The sequence below is a fragment of the Arachis hypogaea genome, chromosome 8 (genome assembly GCF_003086295.3).
Source record: "Arachis hypogaea cultivar Tifrunner chromosome 8, arahy.Tifrunner.gnm2.J5K5, whole genome shotgun sequence".
NCBI lineage: Eukaryota > Viridiplantae > Streptophyta > Magnoliopsida > Fabales > Fabaceae > Arachis > Arachis hypogaea.
Window position 1 is genome coordinate 31381727 of NC_092043.1, and position 17929 is coordinate 31399655.

The following is a 17929-nucleotide window of genomic DNA, read 5'->3' on the forward strand; positions in this document are numbered from 1 at the left end:
GTCTTTAAGCAATAGTTAAGGTGCATGGGATCCCCCCACAGGCCATCATCACGGACCAGTGCAAATCCATGTTTGGTGCTATTAGGAATGTCCTTCCAGATACTCGCCACCGATGATGCATATGGCACGTTGATAAATCCCATTTTTTAGAGTTTATCTTGTACCTAATTTAGAGAATTTTATCAACTTTTTTCACATTTATTCAATGAAATAGCATGATTTCATGACTTTCTCCTAATTTGTGCTTAAGAGTGAAAACATGCTTTTTAGGCCTTTAATCAGCTAATTTTAATTCACCTTTGACTCCAAAGAAGTGAAGAGAAAAGCATACAAAGTGAAGAATTCATGAAAAATCAAGGATTTAGAAGGCATGCATCGACGCGCGTGCATGACAGACGCGCACGCGTGAATGTGAAGTCGCATGGCGACGCGTACACGTGACACGACACGTACGCATGAGAAGAAAATGTCCAACGACGCATACGCGTGACCCATGTGTAGCGTCGTAGCTCGCACGTGAACTCATTAAAGTGAAAATGCTGGGGGCGATTTCTGAGCTTCCCATACCCAAATCCAACTCATTTCTGAGGCTATTACTTGCAGAATTGAAGGGGGGTCAAGGGAGGAATCATTCATACACTTTAGTTTTAGAGAGAGATGTAGAATTCTAGAGAGAAGGACTCTCTCCTCTCTCTAGATTAGGGTTCTTAGTTTTCTTCCTTTTAGATCTAGATCTCATTTCTCCTTTACTTTAGTTTTTCTTTACTTTTATTTGTTCTAGCATTTTACTTCTCTTGTAGTCCCTTTATATTGTTAATTTTAGTTTATGAACTATTATGTAGATCTTCATTTTCTTTCAATGCAATTTATGATTTCCATATCTTTTAATGTTTACCTTGATTTCTATATTTGATTTCTTACTTTGATTAGTTATAGCTTCCTTTAATTCTTACAATTTATGATGTTTACTTTTATTGCCCTCCATGTATTTGATGAAATATCTCTTTTAGTTATGAGTTAGATTTTTCTCCTCTTGGCTTGAATTGGGTAATTGGAGACTCTTGAGTTATCAAACTCTTTTGTTAATTGATAATTAGAAGTTGCTAATTGACTTGAATGCCACTAAAGCTAGTCTTTCCTTAGGATTTGACTAGGACTTGTGGATTCAAGTTGATTATATCCACTTGACTTTCCTTCATGGTTAGAGGTTAACTAAGTGGAATAATGGACAATTCTTGTCACAATTGATGATGATAATGAGGATAGGACTTCTAGTTCTCATTCCTTGCTAAGAGCTTTCTTAGTTATTAGTTTATTTCTTTTGTTATATACATTTCTTGTCTATTATTACGAAAACCCCAAAACATTCCTTCATAGCTAATAACCAAGCACTTTATTGTAATTCCTTGAGAGACGACCCGAGGTTTAAATACTTTGGTTTAATTTTTGTTGGGGTTTGTATTTGTGACAAACAAATTTTTGATTGAGGAATTGCTTGTTGGTTTAGAACTATACTTGCAACAAAATTTCATTTGTGAAATTCTTTACCGATAGATAATTTCTGCTCATCACACATAATGAAAAAGATACCGCATAAGCTCAAAAGATATGCTCGGTACAAAGAAATAGATGATAGAATGCATGTCACTGTTTGGAATGCCAGGTCTGTGGAATCTTTCGAAAATGATTGGTCTGTATTCATTGCTGAGTTTAACTTAGAGCAAAACAGATGGCTATCAGGTTCGTTTTGTATTGTGCTCTTATATTCTTCTTTTATAGTAGGTTTGTTATGCAAGCTCTATCTTAAAAATACTTAGTTCACTAAGTCTGTAGTTGTATGTTGTGATGTAGCTAATTGTTCATGATGGTGATTATTACTTTTTTTCTGTTAGTTTTGTAGACCTTTATGACGAACGTCGAATGTGGGTTCCAATCTATTTTTAAGGTGAATTTTGGGCTGGTATGAGAAGTACTCAACGGAGTGAGAGTATGCACACCTTTTTCGGTAGTTACTTGCATTGCAAGAGTGGACTGGTTCAGTTCGTGCATGAGTATGACAATGTGCTTGGGAACAAAGAGTAGAAGGAACTAGAGGATGATGCTACAGACTCTAAAGGAGTTGTCCCCTATTCATCGAGTTCTACAATTGAAAGACAATTTTAGCGTGAGTACACAACCTCTAAGTTTAGGGAAGTACAATAGGAATTCAGGAAAAAAAGGGATTGTTTAGTCCGTGGTGTGACTCAATAGGGTGATTTATTTTGTGTGATCGTGAAAGAGCAATACCTATTATATGGGGAACCTAGGTCCTAGACGAACAATGTCGAGTTTGACCCATCGGCACACACGATTCGGTGCGAGTGCAACATGTTTGCATCAAGAGGTATTCTTTGTTGTCACTATCTTGCTGTTTACTTTTAGTACGGAGTAGACAGAGTACCATCTTGCTATGTCTCCCTCGATGGAGCAAAAATGTACAGCGCAAACACACTTTCATCAAGAGTAGCCATGATGAGAAGCGATCGGATGAAAGCCACAACTTATTTAGAGGACTGTGTTCGCACTTCTTTAATGTTGCACATGAATTCGTGACATGTGTAAAAGAGGCAGCCATGTTACTGATAAACCCATATTTTATGGTTTATCTTGTGCTTAATTGAGTGGATTTTATCAACTCTTCACCCACTTATTCATACTATTTGCATGGTTTTGTATTTGCCTTCCTAATTATGTACTTTGATTGAAAACATGCCTCTTTGACCTTAATTTTATTAATATTAATTCTCCTCTTATACCATTAGATGCCTTGATATGTGTGTTAAGTGTTTTCAGAGATTACAAGGCAGGAATGGCTCAGAGGATGGAAAGAAAGCATGCAAAAGTGGAAGGAATACAAGAAGTTGGAGAAACTGCTAAGCTGTCCAGCCTGACCTCTTCGCACTCAAACAGCAATAACTTTAGCTACAGAGGTCCAAACGACGCGGTTCTAGTTGCGTTGGAAAGCTAACGTGCGGGGCTTCGATTTGATATATAATATGCCATAGTGGCCCTGACGCTAGGCGACACGACCGCGTGCTCCATGCGGCCGCGTCGCAAGTGACGAAAATCAGCGAAGTTAAATTCGCAACCAGCGAATTATGGGCTGTTTCTGACCCAGTTCTCGGCCCAAAAAACACAGATTAGAGGCTATAAAGTGGGAGAATGCATCCATTCATTATCATGCACTCATAATTCATTTCTCATGATTTAGATTAGTTTTGAGAGGGGTTCTCTCCTCTCTCTCTTAGGATTAGGATTAGAAATTAGGATTTTTAGAAACTAGGATTTAGGACTTCTCTTAGTTTTATGAGTGACTCTCAATCACAGGTTCTTTATTTTTATTTATTTTTCCAATTAAATTTATGAACTCTTCCATGTTAAAGATTACTCTTTTGAATTAATATTATTTGAGGTATTTCAGTTATTATTGCTTTCTTTTATTTACATGATTATTGCCTCCCATCTGAATGCATTTTTATTCCAGCAGTTTCAATTTTCTTTCCTTTTGGCTTTGGTTAAATAATTGGTGACTCTAGAGTTATCAAACTCATTGTTGATTGAAAATTGGAATTCATCCACTTAACTTACCTTCATAGTTAGAGGTTAACAAAGTGGGAGAAAAATCTAATTCTCATCACAATTGATAAGGATAACTAGGAAAGGACCTCCAGTTCTTATACCTTGCCAAAGGTTTATTTTACAGCTATTGTTATTTTATTTTACTTGTCATATAATATATTCCCACCTTACTTCCAAAACCCCAATTTCACCTTTTTCATAGCCAATAATAAGAACATACCTCCCTGCAATTCCTTGAGAAGACGACCCGAAGTTTAAATACTCGGTTATCAATTTTAAAGGGGTTTGTTACTTGTGACAACCAAAACGTTTGTATGAAGGGATTTCTATCGGTTTAGAGACTATATCTACAACGCGACTGTTTTTATGACATTCTTTACTGGCAAAAATCCTAACGTCAGTTACATTCGGGTCTTGATGAGTTAAGGGTCATGTTGTTTGATTATCGTGCGAACTTGAGGCACTGAAGTGTTCCAACTACACAGAGCAACATGGTGACACAGTGTGACCCAACTCTTGGTGCGTTTGACATTCAAGGTCCCTCAAAGGTCGCAACAAAGGGGTGGCTAAGATTGAAGAGGCTTGGGTCTGAACTGGACACCTCCATCAAGATATATATGCGAAGAAAGAGAAGAATCCACCTCCGGTATGTGTCTACCAGTTCGTTAGTTTCGAACCACTCGTTAACATGACTTGATGGATAAAGTTGAAACTGTTACTCACTTCTTCTTTATGCATGTTTGTGCTTTTTTAGGAAAATGATGGAGCAATCAATCCAGACATAGTGGTGGGTTCTGTTGTGAGAGCGAATGAATCACAGGAACATGGTGGGTTCTTGTCTTTGTTACACTCATTTCGACATACTTAGATTACTTTTGGTTATATATTTGTATGGACATTTGCCTTTCGTTAGTATTAACTTTTTTCCACTTATCTTTTGACAAAGTATTCAAGTTTTTTATTTAATTGACATTGTTAAGCTGAGGATATATCATTACTTATTGAGTTTTTTGATCCACTAATATGATCATACAGTTTCAGCTTTGTAAAATTTGAATTAGCTCCACAGAATAATCATGAATGTGTAGGGCTAATAGCGTGGAGGGACAACAGCAAGTAACTTTATTTATATTAGGATGCGTTTCTTAATATTACGGTTACTATCCTAAAAATATGTAAGTTATGCCTCATAATGAATCAATTAAGACTTCATTGAAACCTTCATGCTATCGTAAGTAAAAAATATCAAAATGTATAAGACACATCCATTCTGAGACAACTCCGAAGAAGTCACGATGAAATTAAGTAGGAGCATGGAAGACACATCTGCGATTACATGCAAACACAAAAAAGACACATTTTTATAAGACACCTATGGCAGAAGACACATCCATATATGCATAGACACCTCCAAGGAACATATGGAAGACACATCTATGGTTAACAAGACACATCCAACAGAAGATACATCCATGAAAAGGCAAAAACTTGTTAACAACACATGACTATGATAGCCACCTCCAACAGAAAACATATCCATGGTAAAACAAAACTTGAAAGGCACTTTGTCTAAAGACACTTCCATCAGAAGACACATCGTAAAAAGACACACCTGCCAACAATACACGACTAAGATAGACACCTCCATCTAAAGACACATCAATATCAAGGAAGTTCCATAAGCAAACAGTTCCATTTTCCAGCACCTACGAACAACACGTGACTAACAATACACTGTTAACATAAATGGAGACATCCAAAAGAGAAGACATTTAAAGTTAAACATGCTTAACAATTGGAAACAAAAATATTCCAAAGTGTATCAGTTGTTGACCTTGTGCATAAAATTATCCCAAACCAACGTGTAAAAGACAAAAATCCAAAACAAAATGCCTCTTTGTGTAAAATAAGGAAAATATATCTCATAATGTGAGGATATTCCTACCCTAAGTAAAGAAGAATGTAATATACAGCCTTTTTCGTCCCATCTTTATCTTTTTTTTTCTCGTCTGTTTCTTCTGCATTCCTGCAGCTCGCCGAAGCATGCTCTTTGTCCCAGGTGTTGTGAATGGAGTCCTAACCTCCTTACGTTTGTTCCTTGGTTGGTTGCGGCGCACAGAAAGTCGATGACGGCTGCCAATGGCATTCAGAGCATTTCAAATAACTGAATTTTTGTGTCATATGATGATGTCAAGCATTATTTCCAACCTATATAACTTGATAGTGTTCTGCATGTGTAAACCAAAGTTAAGTAACTGCATCTAAGTACAGACAATGACATGTGTTTAAAAAATCAGTTAATTAGAGCTAGAATTTGGAATCTCACATAATCCCAGTCATTCAGACTCCCACCTTCGGTCCAGTACTCCATGAATTTTATTGCATACACCCCACAATCAAAACTATGTGAATGGAAATAATAGATTGTATTAGGAGAATAAAAAAATATCTAAATAAAACTTAATGATTAAAACATTTGAAGATTTTGAGGGAGACTCACCCATTTGGTTGTATCGAAACAGAGGCACATGTGCAAGGCAGCCCTTATTGAGTGGGCTTATAAGTGGGGATGACCACCTGCGCTATGTATTCAATAAGCCTCGCCTAAACCACATTGAAAACACTTAAACATAATACAATAATAAGGATTAAATAGAGTCTAAGAGTGACGAGATGTTGTGGCACCGCATATGCATTTAGCCTACTTCGGACTGTATCATGTGGTTTATTGTGTATGCAATCTAGTACAAACAGTCTTTTCCCAGATACATCAAACGCATACACCCACCAGTGACAGGTGATACATACAGGAAAAAACCACTACAATATTATGTAACTGTAATTAGGCATTTTATGTGGACTTATAAAGAAAAACACATATACATTGTTTGGGTGCAATGATCATAGTAATTTATCATATGGCAAAGAGACTTGCCTATTTTCACTTTGAAGCTGTTACGTTGTCAAAATACCTTGTATCAACACCAAAGTTTTCACCCAATCCCACATACACCAGATTTGTCCCGTACTGAAACTGCATTACATTCTTTTGGACCAACACCATTTCCTGTCCAAAGACGAATATGCAGTTGTTCATAAGGTTTAATGTACTTAAATTATTCATATAGAAGTGTCCTTACCAATATCCCTGGACACACACAGTAGAAGTCATGCGTGAATCTTCTTAACCTTGAGTCATTGAATGCGTAATACATCCAGTCCACGACCTACTTAACCAGAATGTAAAGATTAATTATCTGCAAAATAGGATGTCTAAACAAATTTGATTAACAAGATTTTGGATTACATACATTGTTATTTAGCCAAACACGTGGCCTCGACGTGTATAAGTCCTCCCTTGCCAGCACTAGGTGTGGTCTACCCTCATACGTCGCGACTGTTTGCTGACTATCAAGAGATCTGTCCACAATCCATCCTCTGATTCTTTGTTGGTCCCGCTCATTGAGTTTTTGTCCCCTGAGTAACGGATGAATGGGTCGGGGGATAGTGTGGGTGTTTTAAAGATCTGCGTCATCCCAAGTGAAAATGATGGGCGTTGTAGACTCGGTGTGCAGACTGAAGACCCTTTTGAAATAATTGTTTGGATCGGGTCGACGCTAATGGGTCTCAATGGGCAATGCCATTCGATATCTGTCCATAGCCTTTTGCACTTTGGATCTCGCTGCGTTAAGATGTCAGGATTTCTGTTTCAAAAATAACCATGTGAGGCGGTCAACCTATATGAATTTTAAAGAGAAGAAGTGAAAAACAATGAATACTATTGATGGAAACAAAGTTATTTACTATTCACTTGCCTGTCAGAAAATTCACTAGAATATTCCTCAATTTCTGAATACGCAATTAATGCAGTTGACGAAGTTTTGGTTCAGTATCATTCGTCTCAGTTGGTTGCTTTGATGTTTTTGGGAGGCTTGTTGTGATGGTCTCCCCTTCTGTCCTTGTTGTTCCTTTTTTGGTCTCCTCCATGCGATCTCATCGCCGCCGCCTTCCAAACCTCCTCAATCTCAGTAGAAATCACAATTATACACAATGCAAGTAAATCACAAGTAGAAGCATATAAAGCAAGTAATTCAAATAGCATTTAGGCATGTTATACAATTAGGCAAGAAATTACAAGTCGGCAAAGCAAACAGGATAGAAAATACATATGATGAATGCCTGCCCTATTGGCTGTGATATCACATTGTCGGTTCAACTGCCAACCCGACACATCGCCATGGAGATGTCTCCCTTCGGAATCATCATATGGGAACCCCCGAGATATAATGCTCGGATCACTGTCCAGGATTTTGCGCCTGCACGCTCTATTGATCCGAAGGGATGCGAGCGGGATACTCTTGCCACGGACCTCACATCTCAACGCAAGTGGGACGAACCACCCCTCTTACGCTGCCGCCGCTATCTCGATAGGCGGGATCCAACCGCTGTCTCTGCCGGGCGTATAGTGTCTCATAATCTCAATATAAAACAGTAGTTCAGTGGTTTTTCAGAAAACATTTGCAATACATCAGTGATTCCTCATCACACGTTCGAGTCCTCGACTCATCTCAACCACTGTCAAATCACATTTTTATTCCGAACTCAACAGTTCCTCAACTCTTATCTCATACATCAACCATTCATCACATACCATCACACTATCCTCAGTACGCCAGAAACCTAGACCTCCATTTTCTAATTTTTCCAAATAATCTCATTTAAAACCCTTAAAATCTTTTCCATGTTTTAAATGTCCCATAACCAAGCCCAAGAGTCCTAAGATGATGTTATAGAAGCTTACAACCTTGTTGGGAAGGTATAATAGTTGAAAACAAAGGAAAATTTGAGAAATAGGGCGTGTGCGTACGCGCAGGGGTGTGCACGCGCACGCCCAGAAGAGTTTTCAAAAGTGTGTGTACGCATAGAGGTGTGCATACTCACAGCTGTCAAAATTTTTAATGCCTGTTCGCTCGCACAATCTGTGCCAGCACCTCCAACAGATTGGCCTTCCTAACGTGTGCGTGCGCACAGGGCTGTGCGTATGCACAGGTTGCAATCTCTCATTGGTGTGTGCGCGCACAAGCTGTGCTAGTGTTGCAAGTAGACTGCCTGCCTCTGTGTGTGCGTACGAACAGGTCTGTGCGTGTGCACATATCAGAAATCACAAAATTCTGCAACTCTGCAGAATTTCATATTTTTAACACCAACTTTGAACGGTCATAACTTCCTCTACAAAATTCTAAATTTTGCAAACTTTATATCGATTTAAAGGATTTTCAATGAACTTTAATTCTAAATAAATTTCAACTAATTTTAAAAACCGAGGCAAAATTTATGATCATACAAAGTTCACCAAAAACCAACTTTTACCCGAAATCATAATTTTCACAATTTTTTTGTAAAACACAACCAAAACCAAACCAAACCAAATCATTCCAAACTCCAACTCTCATCAAAATCAACCCTTTGTGTCATATTACACCAAGCTTACCAGATTTTCCTTCACCTTTCCTCATTCTCAACCTCAACATCAATATATCACATTATAATCAAACCTCATTAACATTTTTCCAACTACATTACCAATTCATCAACATCAATATCACACATAACAACACAATTCACTTCTCAACTGCACAAATCATTCATCCTCATCATATCATTATCCATCATTATAATCAAACTCAACAATCATCAATTCATCATAAATCATTGATGAGCGGATAATTTGTACACTTTTTGGCATTGTTTTTAGTATGTTTTTAGTATGATCTAGTTAGTTTTTAGTATATTTTTATTAGTTTTTAGTTAAAATTCACTTTTCTGGACTTTACTATGAGTTTGTGTATTTTTCTGTGATTTCAGGTATTTTCTGGCTGAAATTGAGGGACCTGAGCAAAAATCTGATTCAGAGACCAAAAAGGACTGCAGATGCTGTTGGATTCTGACCTCCCTGCACTCGAAGTGGATTTTCTGGAGCTACAGAAGCCCAATTGGTGCGCTCTCAACGGCGTTGAAAAGTAGACATCCTGGGCTTTCCAGCAATATATGATAGTCCATACTTTACCCAAGATTTGATGGCCCAAACCGGCGTTCAAAGTCACCCTCAGAAATTCCAGCGTTAAACGCCGGAACTGGCACCTAAATGGGAGTTAAACGCCCAAACTGGCATAAAAGCTGGCGTTTAACTCCAAGAAGAGTCTCTACACGAAATTGCTTCATTGCTCAGCCCAAGCACACACCAAGTGGGCCCGGAAGTAGATTTTTATGTCATTTACTCATCTCTGTACACCCTAGGCTACTAGTTCTCTATATATAGGACCTTTTACTATTGTATTTTCATCTTGGTTCTTCTGGCTCCCTCTCTGGGGCCGAAACCAATGATCACTTTTGTTCTTATGTATTTTCAACGGTGGAGTTTCTACACACCATAGATTAAGGTGTGGAGCTCCGCTGTACCTCGAGTTTTAATGCAATTACTATTGTTCTTCCATTCAATTCTGCTTGTTCTTGTTCTAAGATATCACTTGTTCTTCAACTTGATGAATGTGATGATCCGTGACACTCATCATCATTCTCACCCATGAACAAGGTGACTGACAACCACTTTTGTTCTACAAGCAACCAAGGCTCTAGTGAATATCTCTTGGATTCTTTTACCGGAATCTTCGTGGTATAGGCGAGAACTGATGGCAGCATTCAAGAGAATCCGGAAGGTCTAACCTTGTCTGTGGTATTTTGAGTAGGATTCAATGACTGAGTGACTGTGACGTGCTTGAAACTCCTGAGGACGGGGCGTTAGTGACAGACGCAAAAGAATCACTGGATTCTATTCCGGCCTGATTGAGAACCGACAGATAAATTCCGCTATGCTGTGACAGAGCATATGCAATCGCTTTCACTGAGAGGATGGGAGGTAGCCACTGACAACGGTGAAACCCTTGCTTAAGCTTGCCATGGAAAGGAGTAAGAAGGATTGGATGAAGACAGTAGGAAAGCAGAGAGACGGAAGGGAAGGCATCTTCATGCGCTTATCTGAAGTTCCTACCAATGAATTACATAAGTATCTCTATCTTTATCTTTTATGTTATTTTCGTTCATCACCATATCCATTTGAGTCTGCCTGACTAAGATTTACAAGGTGACCATAGCTTGCTTCATACCAACAATCTCCGTGGGATCGACCCTTACTCACGTAAGGTATTACTTGGACGACCCAGTGCACTTGCTGGTTAGTTGTGTGAAGTTGTAGTGATCACAATTTCGCGCACCAATCATCACATACCATCATTCAACAACTCAACAACCACTTAAATCCAAACCTATCCTATGGGTCACTAGCCTAAGTGTCCATGAATATTATATACTACATAGAGAAAACCGAAACCATACCTTGGCCGATTTTCAATATGTCCTTAACCCAAAATGAGCACAGCTATGATCACCAATAAGCTCTCCAACACAATCCAAGCCACCAACAAGTTCTAATAGCTCCCAAACTCACAATAATCAAGATATATATATATATATATATATATATATATATATCATTACAAATTAACCTAGGACTCAATATAAACATAATCTCACAAAGGTTCAAGAGCTCTTACCTTTCCCAATAGCTTTGGAAGCTAAAACCCAATGCTAAACAAGGATTAGAGTGAATCTAAACATTCAAAATCACAAAGCTCACTTAATCCAAAGCCCTAAAAACTTGAAATTTTGAGGAGAAGGATTGAGAGTGATTCGAGCTTTTATTACCAGTTTCTTGGGTGGGTTTTGTAGAGCTCTTCACAAGAAACGCGTGGTCGTAAACGGTGCGGCGATTGGAGCTCTATAACTCAAGATATGAGCTTGGGAAGAAGATGATAAATAGTGCTCAAGGGTTCTATTCTTCCCCTTCTCTTTCAGTTGGGTGTGTGTGTGTGTGTTTGAGTGTGGTTTGTGCTGATTGGTTCATTAAATGAACCTTATATATGTTGGACTTGGGTCCAACTTGAGCTCGGTCCAACCCATTAGCGTTTTTAGCCCGTTTGTCCCAACTTTCGGGCCAAACCTTTAAAATTAATGCCCAATTTTTCATTTATAATGTTTTTCTAAGGTTTTTGACTGTTTCCATTTTTTTCACGCAGCACCGGACAGACTTGAACCGATTCAACCGGTTTAATTTTCAGTTCATGATTTTTTACGATTTTTAGCAGAAGACACATTTTCTGACTCAGAAAAATCTACTGAGTCCAAAAATCACATTTAAAGCCTCAAAGTCTCACTCTAACTTTTCAAATTTTCATTTAAGCAATTAATTACTTAATTAACTAGTTGGTTAGTTACAGTTCTTACAAAAGGGAACTATCATAAGGCTCGTCAATACCGTTTTAATTTGTTATTTTTTATGGGTGGTGAATAATTTAACAGGGATAGACCCAACAAATTAAACTATTGATGGGGCTCGCCGACATATATACTAAATTAAAAAATCACTCAATTATTCAAAATATTATTAAGACCAACATATGGGAGAAGGGAAATAAAAAGGCTGCGAACGGCAACAATATTATATAGTAGGGGACCACAAATATATTCCAAATTCCACAACACAGTCAACATCCGTCCAAAGAAAACCATATCAGCGTAACAATCATGACAACATCATTTTTTTCATATAGTTAAGCAAGCATAGTAAACTATATTAACACATGGAACCATATCAACAAAAAACCTATTAATTCACAATTTCTATTTTTCTAAATGAAACATGCAATAGACACAGCACCATTGTTGACTAAATCTCAACTCCAATGTAATGTTCACAAATGAACCCGAGATCAACAATTAGCGAAAATCTTGAAGACCCACTTACCTCTTATTGTTGCGCCGGTGTTGGAGGGAAGACACATTGCGAGGGGGCTCAAACTTGAGACAGGGAGCGACGCTGGGAGGGCGATGCAGCGGCCAAAGAATTGTGGGGATGCTATTGTCTCCACGAGGCCGGAAGAGTACAGCCGCAGCGTGTCTTGTGGCGGAGCTATTAGAGGGCGTCGCGATGAAGGTCTCACGTGTGGATGCGTCTTCAAGGCGCATCAACGGCAACATGCAGCCGCGCCGGGGTCACTTGGACGATTGTGGGACTATTCTTGTTAGTGGCGGCGTCTGGTCTCTCCGCGGCGTTGACTTCGTTGACGAAGGCGACCGACGAAGACGACAATCTGGCGTGCTATGTGGCACTGCAAGTGGAGATGGAAAGTGGGGGTATGTCTCAACGGTAAGAACAAGTGAAGACTGGGTAAAGTAGGGTTACAGGAGTAAACAAGTGGCATTTGGATTAACCTAGATTAATTTAGGATGTGAATTTTTTATTAAGTTGACTTTGTGAAATAAACATTGGCAGGTTTCATGTTGGTAACATAGCACGGTTGTTATCTGAATATAATTATAAGATATTTTATAAAATATATTTTGTTAGATTTTATGGATCTAATACTAGAAATTTGGATTAATAAATAGAAAGCGTATTTCTGATTTTATCAGTTGGAGGATAATATCGGCTGAACTCCATTTAAGGGTACATTTGGTCATGTATTTAATTTGTGAGTTGACCACTCGATCAATTTAAGTTAGTTCATGTATTTAATTTATGGGCTTTAGAGTTTTCTTTGTTTTAACATAATAAGAGGTTATAAATACGAATTTGGATCCTCTAAATTTTGAATTTTCACTTGAGAGGGTAAAGCATTATCTCTTATTCTTGAATATTTTCTCTCTCATATTTTCTCTTGGTCCCACCTATAAAATAAATGGTGAGAGATCACACTTTATCCTCTAAAGTGAAATCCAAAATTTAGAGAATCCAAATCCTATAAATACCTCCTTAAATATTATAGTTATAGCTTTGAGTGATTAAAAGTGTCAAAACACTTTTTGATTTTGTAATGAAACCATGGTATAGACAAGCGAGGGTTGAATGAGTCTCTCTTTTATTGGACGGGAAATTAGGTAGAAAGTTGAGGAGTCCTTTCGATTCAATTCCCATAAACTTCAACCTTTTACCTAATTTTTTGTGTAACAAAAAAAGAACTCATTCAATCTCACTTGTTTATACTACAGTTTTATCACAAAATCAAAAAGTATTTTGGTACCTTTAATCTTTCAATATTATGACTACAATAGTTAAGAGAATGTATTTATAACCTCTTATTATGTTAAAACAAAGAAAATTTTAAAATGCACAAACATAAAATTTAATTTATTAATTAAATAAATTAAAATAAACATACATCAAAATAAATTAATAACTTTTAAATAATATTTAATCTCTTTATATTATGTATATTTAAAACACATATCAGTAATATTTTAGTATACGAAAACACATATCTTGACTAATTTCTTCAGAGGTGACACATATTGTATTTGTTAGTCGTCAAGACAATTAAATAAAAATGTGGATTTTTTCCCATCATAACATATATATATAGAGTTAATAGTTAAAATCATCCATGAAAGATACTTCGATCTCCATTTTGGTCCTCGAAAGATAAAATTAATCGAAATCGTCCCCGAAAGAATACACGACTTGATCACGTTAGTCCTTCCGTCAGTTGGATGATGACGTGTCACGTTAAGTGCCATGTGGCACATGCTGACGTGATGGGTTAATGCCACGTGTCACAAGATGATTGGTTGACATGTCAGACCAGTGACACGTGGCATCAGTGACACGTGACATGCCACGTGTCATTTGACATGTAAAAAATTTATTTATAATCAAAATAGTCCTTGAAAGTTCAGACATGAGTCATTTTCATCCCTAAAATTTTAAAAATTAATCAAATTAGTCTTTATATAATTTTATTTTATTCAGTTAAAAAAAATCTAATTCTCCTAACTCATCCATGCTTTGCCAATGATGCCATTACAACAATCACTTGTAAGCTGTTAAGTAAAGAGAAGCAAGACAAAGTAACTAACTAGTCAGACACTAGATAGCATTATATTAGAACAACACTAACATGTAAACAGCCTTATCCAAGTGCTAGAAATTATAACTCAAAATAAGGCTCAGGGGAAAGTGCTATGATTTACCCTTATTTGTCATTACATTTTGGCAACACCAAATATAATTAATTCAAATCACTATACAAAACTTGTGTATGTTAATGTGTATGTGCAAAGATTATTGACAATGAGGACTTAACATATACAAAGGTGTTGTAACAATTTAAGTACTGTCATGCAAGAGCAAGATATATTTTCATTGGGAACAGAGCTTTACAAATGGAAAGTCAACTTGACCATGTCATGAATGAATTTCTACCATTAAATGATAAGGTTGGCTCTAACATGGATCCACAAGATTATTCAATCAATGGTGAAAGTTCGCAGCTGCCATAGTCAAGTGAATTTTCCAATCATGAGAATTCAGTCCTGATATTCATTTGTTATGCAGTTCTTCATGGAATTGTAATTTGAAAAGTCATTACGACACTCAAGCATCAACATTGGGGCTGGATATGCTGGTAGGCTCATTATGCACTTATCTAAGGCGGGACCTGATAGACATAGCCCTGTATAAAAACATAGGCAACAACCATGGAGCAAAACACATGATCCTAATCAAATGGCTTTGCTTTCTTTCTTAGAGGCTTGAAACTTGGAGTTGGCACAAATGCCATGCACCTGCAGCTAGTTTGGGTGAGGCATTCATTACAATCCAATCGGCATTCATGGCTAGCCTCTTCAACCCTTTGTCAAGGGGAATATCAGGAACCTTTTACAATCCTTGCACATTACAACCTATATGTTATCTGGCTCATAATATAGATATCCATCCTATTCCTTTTTAAACTTTTCACCATAGTGAAATACAAAAATCATTGCAGGACTTTCCATCTACAAAAACAGAGCAACACCAGAACATAAACCCACATCACACAACCTAGTCATAATCATAACAAAAATTCGTCTAACACCAGAATGAACATGCATCAAACCTATAAACCCACAACAAAATAACCCTGAAACTTGTCGTTCCATCTTCAAAAGAAAAATATTCTACCTAATATCATAACTTGATTAGCAACATCAACAGACAAATGTATTTTAAATTAAATTCCAAACCCTAACCTAACTCAACAACCCATATAAACTCAGCAAGATACAATGATACACACTAACAATGCAAAGCCACAAAAAATAACAACCAAAAAAATTAAAGCTTTACCTTTCACCTTTACGATGCCTTCCTCCACTGGTGTTCGGTCTTCGTGAGTCCTCCAGCTTTGCACTCTGTTAGTGCAACCCGTCCGCAAATGTCATTTTGCAGAATGGTGAACTGAACAGGCAGGTTCAATTCTTCGACAAGTGTTTTAGGGCAGAGCTTCAGAGAGAAGAGAGGAAACAAGAGGTTTTGGAGCGAAACAGAGACATGGTTGCTATGAGAGGTGGTGATGGGAAGAAACGTCTAAATATTCATTATGAAAATCAAACGACGTCGTATTAGGGGTTGGGGTCAAAACAAATAAAATTAAGTCATTTTGGAGCCATGCTGTCAATTAATGTTCCACGTTAGCGATCGTTAGCCACGTCAGTCACTGAGATGACGGAAGGACGAACTTGATCAACACACTTATTTTTCGAGAACTAATTTGATTGATTTTATCTTTTGAGAACTGAAATGAAAATCGAGTTATTTTTTAGAGACGAAATTGACTTGATCAACACACTTATTTTTCGAGAACTAATTTGATTGATTTTATCTTTTGAGAACTGAAATGAAAATCGAGTTATTTTTTAGAGACGAAATTGACTATTAACTATATATATATATATATATATATATTGATTAGGTCTTATATATAATGATTAGGTTTTAATAATCAAAAACTTAAATTACAGAAGGTCGTCTATTATTATCTTATCTTTATTATGTATATTAATAATTAGGTCTTAATATTTAATAACACATCATGACATCTAAAATACAAAATAAATCACTCAATTATTTCATGAACTTGCACAAATATTATGTCTAAACGTTCATCTTATTTTACAAAAATCCATAGAAGTCCACTACGAAAAATTCCAACATATTTAACGTGAACGTTTAAATGAACAAATCATTTATCTAATTGAACTCTACGTATTAAAAAATCTAAAAATAGTTCATAATTGTTATGATCTATGTATACGGCTATATGCTATATTTTGCTTTTCTATAGTAATAAGTGCCTTTGTATGTAGTAACTTCTAGTTGAACAAAAATGTATGTTACTTGTGAGTATCACAATAGTAGTTAATGCATTATAGAGGTTTTTTTAAATTCATTATATAAAAACTAGCCATTTAAAATATCTTTATTCTATCAAATCATATTGAGAAAATTGCTATAAAAAATGACATTCTAATGAGAAAATTTCAGGTTGACTTCAAAGACTTAATAAATATAAACTTTTATTTTCACTTGATCTCAAAATTCTATGGCTTGGGCCAGAGATTATTATCAACGCAAATACAAGTTAAAGTAGGCTTAGGATTTGGTGATCCCAAAATTTTTGGACTACTTAATGATCTCATTAGAAAACATATTTTTAGAGTGTTTTTAACAATTATTACATAATTTTTAAATTAATTTTAATTATAAATTAATTCTATATATTTTATTTAATTTAAAAACTATTTTTTATTTTATAAATTATTATTTTATCAATTATCTATTATATTTATTAACAATCAAATACAAAAATAACAACTAATTATATCCTCCATTGATCTTAATAAAGTTTTTGGCCATTCCAATCGATTAAAATATTAAATTTGATCTCGTGACGTTCGTCTATGGCTTCTAAATCGTGTTTCCTTTAAATTCAATCGATTGGTTTATCAAAACAATCGATTGAATTACAGTGTATCACAAAACAATCAATTGAAAGTTGTAAGGTAGAATGGTTTTCGCTTAAACCAATCGATTGTTTATACTTTCCAATTGAATGAATGCCCAAAAACAATCGATTGTTTTTGTTTTTGTTCCTCAATCGATTGAATTCACGAAAACAACATGGATTTGCCAAATACAATCGATTGGAAAATGATGACATTGAAGTTTTAGCCAAATTCAATCGATTGGTAATGTAATCCAATCGATTGGAAGGTGATGAAGTTGAATTTTTTGCTAACTTCAATCGATTGGTAATGCTACCCAATCGATTGAAATGTGTCCTGTGTCTATTTCAATCTTGTTATCTTTTTAGAAATTATCTTATTATTCATCTATCTTATCTTTAAAATTTTATCTTCAATTTTTCTGTTTTATTTT

The 17929-nt window shown here is 36.3% G+C and overlaps 1 long non-coding RNA gene across 1 annotated transcript; it reads right to left on the reverse strand.

Annotated features, from left to right (window-relative positions):
- Positions 1 to 14578: 14578 nt before the first annotated feature.
- On the reverse strand, positions 14579 to 16053 carry LOC112706975 (uncharacterized). The gene is made up of 2 exons (XR_003155934.3): positions 15839 to 16053; positions 14579 to 15507 (listed from the first exon to the last, which is right to left on the reverse strand). It is a non-coding gene; the product is annotated as an uncharacterized lncRNA (long non-coding RNA).
- Between the last annotated feature and the right edge of the window lie 1876 nt (positions 16054 to 17929).